Source organism: Macaca fascicularis, chromosome 9 (genome assembly GCF_037993035.2).
Source record: "Macaca fascicularis isolate 582-1 chromosome 9, T2T-MFA8v1.1".
Classification (NCBI taxonomy): domain Eukaryota; kingdom Metazoa; phylum Chordata; class Mammalia; order Primates; family Cercopithecidae; genus Macaca; species Macaca fascicularis.
The window spans coordinates 43670226-43680727 of record NC_088383.1 but is presented as its reverse complement, the minus strand read 5'-3'; positions in this window follow the sequence as shown (position 1 = coordinate 43680727).

Below are 10502 nucleotides of genomic sequence, written 5' to 3'. Positions count from 1 at the left end.
ACCATAGCCCTCTATGAGCTTCCAAATATCACTTTGCCAATTCCTCAAGAACTGTCTTAGCGAAAGGCTTCTTGAGGGGAAAGCTGTAACTCTGTGAGATGATTTCACAGAAAACGAAGAAGTTTCTCAGAAAGCTTCTTTCTGTTTGTTATGGGAGGATATTTCCTTTGGCCCTATAGTCTTCAGAGCGATCCGAAATATCTGTTCTCAGATTCCACAGAAATAAGGCTAGCAAAGAGATCCACGAAATACACATTTAACTCTGTGAGATGAATTAACAGAACACTAAGCAGTTTCTCAGAAAGCTTCTTTCCAGATTTCATCTGAGGATATTTCCTTTTTCACCATAGCCCTCTAAGGGCTTCCAAATATCACTTTGCCAATTCCACAAGAACTGTCTTAGCGAAAGGCTTCTTGAGCGGAAAGCTGTAACTCTGTGAGATGATTTCACAGAACACAAAGAAGTTTCTCAGAAAGATTCTTTCTCTTTGTTATCGGAGGATATTTCCTTTGGCCCTGTAGTTTTCAAAGGGATCCGAAATATCTGTTCTCAGATTCCACAGAAATAAGGCTAGCAAAGAGATCCACGAAATACACATGTAACTCTGTGAGATGAATTAACAGAACACTAAGCAGTTTCTCAGAAAACTTCTTTCCAGAATTCCTGTGAGGATATTTCCTTTTTCACCATAGCCCTCTAAGGGCTTCCAAATATCACTTTGCCAATTCCACAAGAACTGTCTTAGCGAAAGGCTTCTTGAGGGGAAAGCTGTAACTCTGTGAGATGATTTCACAGAACACAAAGAAGTTTCTCAGAAAGCTTCTTTCTGTTTGTTATCGGAGGATATTTCCTTTGGCCCTATAGTTTTCAAAGGGATCCGAAATATCTGTTCTGAGATTCCACAGAAATAAGGCTAGCAAAGAGATCCACGAAACACACATGTAACTCTGTGAGATGAATTAACAGAACACTAAGCAGTTTCTCAGAAAGCTTCTTTCCAGATTTCATCTGAGGATATTTCCTTTTTCACCATAGCCCTCTATGGGCTTCCAAATATCACTTTGCCAATTCCACAAGAACTGTCTTAGCGAAAGGCTTCTTGAGCGGAAAGCTGTAACTCTGTGAGATGATTTCACAGAACACAAAGAAGTTTCTCAGAAAGCTTCTTTCTCTTTGTTATCGGTGGATATTTCCTTTGGCCCTATAGTCTCCAAAGGGATCCGAAATATCTGTTCTCAGATTCCACAGAAATAAGGCTAGCAAGGAGATCCCCGAAATACACATGTAACTCTGTGAGATGAATTAACAGAACACTAAGCAGTTTCTCAGAAAGCTTCTTACAGATTTCATCTGAGGATATTTCCTTTTTAACCATAGCACTCTATGGGCTTCCAAATATCACTTTGCCAATTCCACAAGAACTGTCTTAGCGAAAGGCTTCTTGAGGGGAAAGCTGTAACTCTGTGAGATGATTTCACAGAACACAAAGAAGTTTCTCAGAAAGCTTCTTTCTGTTTGTTATCGGAGGATATTTCCTTTGGCCCAATAGTTTTCAAAGGGATCCGAAATATCTGTTCTGAGACTCCACAGAAATAAGGCTAGCAAAGAGATCCACGAAACACACATGTAACTCTCTGAGATGAATTAACAGAACACTAAGCAGTTTCTCAGAAAGCTTCTTTCCAGATTTCATCTGAGGATATTTCCTTTTTCACCATAGCCCTCTATGGGCTTCCAAATATCACTTTGCCAATTCCACAAGAACTGTCTTAGCGAAAGGCTTCTTGAGGGGAAAGCTGTAACTCTGTGAGATGATTTCACAGAACACAAAGAAGTTTCTCAGAAAGCTGCTTTCTCTTTGTTATGGGAGGATATTTCCTTTGGCCCTATAGTCTCCAAAGGGATCCGAAATATCTGTTCTCAGATTCCACAGAAATAAGGCTAGCAAGGAGATCCCCGAAATACACATGTAACTCTGTGAGATGAATTAACACAACACTAAGCAGTTTCTCAGAAAGCTTTTTACAGATTTCATCTGAGGATATTTCCTTTTTCACCATAGCCCTCTATGGGCTTCCAAATATCACTTTGCCAATTCCACAAGAACTGTCTTAGCGAAAGGCTTCTTGAGGGGAAAGCTGTAACTCTGTGAGATGATTTCACAGAACACAAAGAAGTTTCTCAGAAAGCTTCTTTCTGTTTGTTATGGGAGGATATTTCCTTTGGCCCTATAGTCTTCAGAGCGATCCGAAATATCTGTTCTCAGATTCCACAGAAATAAGGCTAGCAAAGAGATCCACGAAATACACATGTAACTCTGTGAGATGAATTAACAGAACACTAAGCAGTTTCTCAGAAAGCTTCTTTCCAGATTTCATCTGAGGATATTTCCTTTTTCACCATAGCCCTCTATGGGCTTCCAAATATCACTTTGCCAATTCCACAAGAACTGTCTTAGCGAAAGGCTTCCTGAGCGGAAAGCTGTAACTCTGTGAGATGATTTCACAGAACACAAAGAAGTTTCTCAGAAAGCTTCTTTCTGTTTGTTATGGGAGGATATTTCCTTTGGCCCTATAGCCTTCAGAGCGATCCGAAATATCTGTTCTCAGATTCCACAGAAATAAGGCTAGCAAAGAGATCCACGAAATACACATGTAACTCTGTGAGATGAATTAACAGAACACTAAGCAGTTTCTCAGAAAGCTTCTTTCCAGATTTCATCTGAGGATATTTCCTTTTTCACCATAGCCCTCTATGGGCTTCCAAATATCACTTTGCCAATTCCACAAGAACTGTCTTAGCGAAAGGCTTCTTGAGTGGAAAGCTGTAACTCTGTGAGATGATTTCACAGAACACAAAGTAGTTTCTCAGAAAGCTTCTTTCTCTTTGTTATCGTAGGATATTTCCTTTGGCCCAATAGTTTTCAAAGGGATCCGAAATATCTGTTCTCAGATTCCACAGAAATAAGGCTAGCAAAGAGATCCACGAAATACACATGTAACTCTGTGAGATAAATTAACAGAACAATAAGCAGTTTCTCAGAAAGCTTCTTTCCAGATTTCCTGTGAGGATATTTCCTTTTTCACCATAGCCCTCTATGGGCTTCCAAATATCACTTTGCCAATTCCACAAGAACTGTCTTAGCGAAAGGCTTCTTGAGGGGAAAGCTGTAACTCTGTGAGATGATTTCACAGAACACAAAGAAGTTTCTCAGAAAGCTTCTTTCTGTTTGTTATGGGAGGATATTTCCTTTGGCCCTATAGTCTTCAGAGCGATCCGAAATATCTGTTCTCAGATTCCACAGAAATAAGGCTAGCAAAGAGATCCACGAAATACACATGTAACTCTGTGAGATGAATTAACAGAACACTAAGCAGTTTCTCAGAAAGCTTCTTTCCAGATTTCATCTGAGGATATTTCCTTTTTCACCATAGCCCTCTATGGGCTTCCAAATATCACTTTGCCAATTCCACAAGAACTGTCTTAGCGAAAGGCTTCTTGAGTGGAAAGCTGTAACTCTGTGAGATGATTTCACAGAACACAAAGAAGTTTCTCAGAAAGCTGCTTTCTCTTTGTTATGGGAGGATATTTCCTTTGGCCCTATAGTCTCCAAAGGGATCCGAAATATCTGTTCTCAGATTCCACAGAAATAAGGCTAGCAAGGAGATCTCCGAAATACACATGTAACTCTGTGAGATGAATTAACACAACACTAAGCAGTTTCTCAGAAAGCTTCTTACAGATTTCATCTGAGGATATTTCCTTTTTCACCATAGCCCTCTATGGGCTTCCAAATATCACTTTGCCAATTCCACAAGAACTGTCTTAGCGAAAGGCTTCTTGAGGGGAAAGCTGTAACTCTGTGAGATGATTTCACAGAACACAAAGAAGTTTCTCAGAAAGCTTCTTTCTGTTTGTTATGGGAGGATATTTCCTTTGGCCCTATAGTCTTCAGAGCGATCCGAAATATCTGTTCTCAGATTCCACAGAAATAAGGCTAGCAAAGAGATCCACGAAATACACATGTAACTCTGTGAGATGAATTAACAGAACACTAAGCAGTTTCTCAGAAAGCTTCTTTCCAGATTTCATCTGAGGATATTTCCTTTTTCACCATAGCCCTCTATGGGCTTCCAAATATCACTTTGCCAATTCCACAAGAACTGTCTTAGCGAAAGGCTTCCTGAGCGGAAAGCTGTAACTCTGTGAGATGATTTCACAGAACACAAAGAAGTTTCTCAGAAAGCTTCTTTCTGTTTGTTATGGGAGGATATTTCCTTTGGCCCTATAGCCTTCAGAGCGATCCGAAATATCTGTTCTCAGATTCCACAGAAATAAGGCTAGCAAAGAGATCCACGAAATACACATGTAACTCTGTGAGATGAATTAACAGAACACTAAGCAGTTTCTCAGAAAGCTTCTTTCCAGATTTCATCTGAGGATATTTCCTTTTTCACCATAGCCCTCTATGGGCTTCCAAATATCACTTTGCCAATTCCACAAGAACTGTCTTAGCGAAAGGCTTCTTGAGTGGAAAGCTGTAACTCTGTGAGATGATTTCACAGAACACAAAGTAGTTTCTCAGAAAGCTTCTTTCTCTTTGTTATCGTAGGATATTTCCTTTGGCCCAATAGTTTTCAAAGGGATCCGAAATATCTGTTCTCAGATTCCACAGAAATAAGGCTAGCAAAGAGATCCACGAAATACACATGTAACTCTGTGAGATAAATTAACAGAACAATAAGCAGTTTCTCAGAAAGCTTCTTTCCAGATTTCCTGTGAGGATATTTCCTTTTTCACCATAGCCCTCTATGGGCTTCCAAATATCACTTTGCCAATTCCACAAGAACTGTCTTAGCGAAAGGCTTCTTGAGGGGAAAGCTGTAACTCTGTGAGATGATTTCACAGAACGCAAAGAAGTTTCTCAGAAAGCTTCTTTCTGTTTGTTATAGGAGGATATTTCCTTTGGCCCTATAGTTTTCAAAGGGATCCGAAATATCTGTTCTCAGATTCCACAGAAATAAGGCTAGCAAAGAGATCCACGAAACACACGTGTAACTCTGTGAGATGAATTAACAGAACACTAAGCAGATTCTCAGAAAGCTTCTTTCCAGATTTCCTGTGAGGATATTTCCTTTTTCACCATAGCCCTCTATGGGCTTCCAAATATCACTTTGCCAATTCCACAAGAACTGTCTTAGCGAAAGGCTTCTTGAGGGGAAAGCTGTAACTCTGTGAGATGATTTCACAGAACACAAAGAAGTTTCTCAGAAAGCTTCTTTCTGTTTGTTATCGGAGGATATTTCCTTTGGCCCTATAGTTTTCAAAGGGATCCGAAATATCTGTTCTGAGATTCCACAGAAATAAGGCTAGCAAAGATATCCACGAAACACACATGAAACTCTGTGAGATGAATTAACAGAACACTAAGCAGTTTCTCAGAAAGCTTCTTTCCAGATTTCATCTGAGGATATTTCCTTTTTCATCATAGCCCTCTATGGGCTTCCAAATATCACTTTGCCAATTCCACAAGAACTGTCTTAGCGAAAGGCTTCTTGAGGGGAAAGCTGTAACTCTGTGAGATGATTTCACAGAACACAAAGAAGTTTCTCAGAAAGCTTCTTTCTCTTTGTTATCGGAGGATATTTCCTTTGGCCCTATAGTCTCCAAAGGGATCCGAAATATCTGTTCTCAGATTCCGCAGAAATAAGGCTAGCAAGGAGATCCCCGAAATAAACATGTAACTCTGTGAGATGAATTAACAGAACACTAAGCAGTTTCTCAGAAAGCTTCTTTCCAGATTTCATCTGAGGATATTTCCTTTTTCACCATAGCCCTCTATGGGCTTCCAAATATCACTTTGCCAATTCCACAAGAACTGTCTTAGCGAAAGGCTTCTTGAGTGGAAAGCTGTAACTCTGTGAGATGATTTCACAGAACACAAAGTAGTTTCTCAGAAAGCTTCTTTCTCTTTGTTATCGTAGGATATTTCCTTTGGCCCAATAGTTTTCAAAGGGATCCGAAATATCTGTTCTCAGATTCCACAGAAATAAGGCTAGCAAAGAGATCCACGAAATACACATGTAACTCTGTGAGATAAATTAACAGAACAATAAGCAGTTTCTCAGAAAGCTTCTTTCCAGATTTCCTGTGAGGATATTTCCTTTTTCACCATAGCCCTCTATGGGCTTCCAAATATCACTTTGCCAATTCCACAAGAACTGTCTTAGCGAAAGGCTTCTTGAGGGGAAAGCTGTAACTCTGTGAGATGATTTCACAGAACGCAAAGAAGTTTCTCAGAAAGCTTCTTTCTGTTTGTTATAGGAGGATATTTCCTTTGGCCCTATAGTTTTCAAAGGGATCCGAAATATCTGTTCTCAGATTCCACAGAAATAAGGCTAGCAAAGAGATCCACGAAACACACGTGTAACTCTGTGAGATGAATTAACAGAACACTAAGCAGTTTCTCAGAAAGCTTCTTTCCAGATTTCCTGTGAGGATATTTCCTTTTTCACCATAGCCCTCTATGGGCTTCCAAATATCACTTTGCCAATTCCACAAGAACTGTCTTAGCGAAAGGCTTCTTGAGGGGAAAGCTGTAACTCTGTGAGATGATTTCACAGAACACAAAGAAGTTTCTCAGAAAGCTTCTTTCTGTTTGTTATCGGAGGATATTTCCTTTGGCCCTATAGTTTTCAAAGGGATCCGAAATATCTGTTCTGAGATTCCACAGAAATAAGGCTAGCAAAGATATCCACGAAACACACATGAAACTCTGTGAGATGAATTAACAGAACACTAAGCAGTTTCTCAGAAAGCTTCTTTCCAGATTTCATCTGAGGATATTTCCTTTTTCATCATAGCCCTCTATGGGCTTCCAAATATCACTTTCCCAATTCCACAAGAACTGTCTTAGCGAAAGGCTTCTTGAGGGGAAAGCTGTAACTCTGTGAGATGATTTCACAGAACACAAAGAAGTTTCTCAGAAAGCTTCTTTCTCTTTGTTATCGGAGGATATTTCCTTTGGCCCTATAGTCTCCAAAGGGATCCGAAATATCTGTTCTCAGATTCCGCAGAAATAAGGCTAGCAAGGAGATCCCCGAAATAAACATGTAACTCTGTGAGATGAATTAACAGAACACTAAGCAGTTTCTCAGAAAGCTTCTTTCCAGATTTCATCTGAGGATATTTCCTTTTTCACCATAGCCCTCTATGGGCTTCCAAATATCACTTGGCCAATTCCACAAGAACTGTCTTAGCGAAAGGCTTCTTGACGGGAAAGCTGTAACTCTGTGAGATGATTTCACAGAACACAAAGAAGTTTCTCATAAAGCTTCTTTCTCTTTGTTATCGGAGGATATTTCCTTTGGCCCTATAGTTTTCAAAGGGATCCGAAATATCTGTTCTCAGATTCCACAGAAATAAGGCTAGCAAAGAGATCCACGAAATACACATGTAACTCTGTGAGATAAATTAACAGAACACTAAGCAGTTTCTCAGAAAGCTTCTTTCCAGATTTCCTGTGAGGATATTTCCTTTTTCACCATAGCCCTCTATGGGCTTCCAAATATCACTTTGCCAATTCCACAAGAACTGTCTTAGCGAAAGGCTTCTTGAGGGGAAAGCTGTAACTCTGTGAGATGATTTCACAGAACGCAAAGAAGTTTCTCAGAAAGCTTCTTTCTGTTTGTTATAGGAGGATATTTCCTTTGGCCCTATAGTTTTCAAAGGGATCCGAAATATCTGTTCTCAGATTCCACAGAAATAAGGCTAGCAAAGAGATCCACGAAACACACGTGTAACTCTGTGAGATGAATTAACAGAACACTAAGCAGTTTCTCAGAAAGCTTCTTTCCAGATTTCCTGTGAGGATATTTCCTTTTTCACCATAGCCCTCTATGGGCTTCCAAATATCACTTTGCCAATTCCACAAGAACTGTCTTAGCGAAAGGCTTCTTGAGGGGAAAGCTGTAACTCTGTGAGATGATTTCACAGAACACAAAGAAGTTTCTCAGAAAGCTTCTTTCTCTTTGTTATCGGAGTATATCTCCTTTGGCCCTATGGTCCCCAAAGGGATCCGAAATATCTGTTCTCAGATTCCGCAGAAATAAGGCTAGCAAGGAGATCCCCGAAATACACATGTAACTCTGTGAGATGAATTAACAGAACACTAAGCAGTTTCTCAGAAAGCTTCTTTCCAGATTTCATCTGAGGATATTTCCTTTTTCACCATAGCCCTCTATGGGCTTCCAAATATCACTTTGCCAATTCCACAAGAACTGTCTTAACGAAAGGCTTCTTGAGGGGAAAGCTCTAACTCTGTGAGATGATTTCACAGAAAACGAAGAAGTTTCTCAGAAAGCTTCTTTCTGTTTGTTATGGGAGGATATTTCCTTTGGCCCTATTGTCTTCAGAGCGATCCGAAATATCTGTTCTCAGATTCCACAGAAATAAGGCTAGCAAAGAGATCCACGAAATACACATGTAACTATGTGAGATGAATTAACAGAACACTAAGCAGTTTCTCAGAAAGCTTCTTTCCAGATTTCATCTGAGGATATTTCCTTTTTCACCATAGCCCTCTATGGGCTTCCAAATATCACTTTGCCAATTCCACAAGAACTGTCTTAGCGAAAGGCTTCTTGAGTGGAAAGCTGTAACTCTGTGAGATGATTTCACAGAACACAAAGAAGTTTCTCAGAAAGCTTCTTTCTCTTTGTTATCGGAGGATATTTACTTTGGCCCTATAGTTTTCAAAGGGATCCGAAATATCTGTTCTCAGATTCCACAGAAATAAGGCTAGCAAAGAGATCCACGAAACACACGTGTAACTCTGTGAGATGAATTAACAGAACACTAAGCAGTTTCTCAGAAAGCTTCTTTCCAGATTTCATCTGAGGATATTTCCTTTTTCACCATAGCCCTCTATGGGCTTCCAAATATCACTTTGCCAATTCCACAAGAACTGTCTTAGCGAAAGGCTTCTTGAGGGGAAAGCTGTAACTCTGTGAGATGATTTCACAGAACACAAAGAAGTTTCTCAGAAAGCTTCTTTCTCTTTGTTATGGGAGGATATTTCCTTTGGCCCTATAGTCTTCAAAGGGATCGGAAATATCTGTTCTCAGATTCCACAGAAATAAGGCTAGCAAAGAGATCCACGAAATACACATGTAACTCTGTGAGATGAATTAACACAACACTAAGCAGTTTCTCAGAAAGCTTCTTTCCAGATTTCATCTGAGGATATTTCCTTTTTCACCACAGCCCTCTATGGGCTTCCAAATATCACTTTGCCAATTCCACAAGAACTGTCTTAGCGAAAGGCTTCTTGAGCGGAAAGCTGTAACTCTGTGAGATGATTTCACAGAACACAAAGAAGTTTCTCAGAAAGCTTCTTTCTCTTTGTTATCGGAGGATATTTCCTTTGGCCCTATAGTCTCCAATGGGATCCGAAATATCTGTTCTCAGACTCCACAGAAATAAGGCTAGCAAGGAGATCCACGAAATACACATGTAACTCTGTGAGATGAATTAACAGAACACTAAGCAGTTTCTCAGAAAGCTTCTTTCCAGATTTCATCTGAGGATATTTCCTTTTTCACCATAGCCCTCTAAGGGCTTCCAAATATCACTTTGCCAATTCCACAAGAACTGTCTTAGCGAAAGGCTTCTTGAGGGGAAAGCTGTAACTCTGTGAGATGATTTCACAGAACACAAAGAAGTTTCTCAGAAAGCTTCTTTCTCTTTGTTATGGGAGGATATTTCCTTTGGCCCTATAGTCTTCATTGGGATCGAAAATATCTGTTCTCAGATTCCACAGAAATAAGGCTAGCAAAGAGATCCACGAAATACCCATGTAACTCTGTGAGATGAATTAACAGAACACTAAGCAGTTTCTCAGAAAGCTTCTTTCCAGATTTCATCTGAGGATATTTCCTTTTTCACCACAGCCCTCTATGGGCTTCCAAATATCACTTTGCCAATTCCACAAGAACTGTCTTAGCGAAAGGCTTCTTGAGCGGAAAGCTGTAACTCTGTAAGATGATTTCACAGAACACAAAGAAGTTTCTCAGAAAGCTTCTTTGTCTTTGTTATGGGAGGATATTTCCTTTGGCCCTATACTCTTCAAAGGGATCCGAAATATCTGTTCTCAGATTCCACAGAAATAAGGCTAGCAAAGAGATCCACGAAATACACATGTAACTCTGTGAGATGAATTAACAGAACACTAAGCAGTTTCTCAGAAAGCTTCTTTCCAGATTTCATCTGAGGATATTTCCTTTTTCACCATAGCCCTCTATGGGCTTCCAAATATCACTTTGCCAATTCCACAAGAACTGTCTTAGCGAAAGGCTTCTTGAGGGGAAAGCTGTAACTCTGTGAGATGATTTCACAGAACACAAAGAAGTTTCTCAGAAAGCTTCTTTCTGTTTGTTATCGGAGGATATTTCCTTTGGCCCTAAAGTTTTCAAAGGGATCCGAAATATCTGTTCTCAGATTC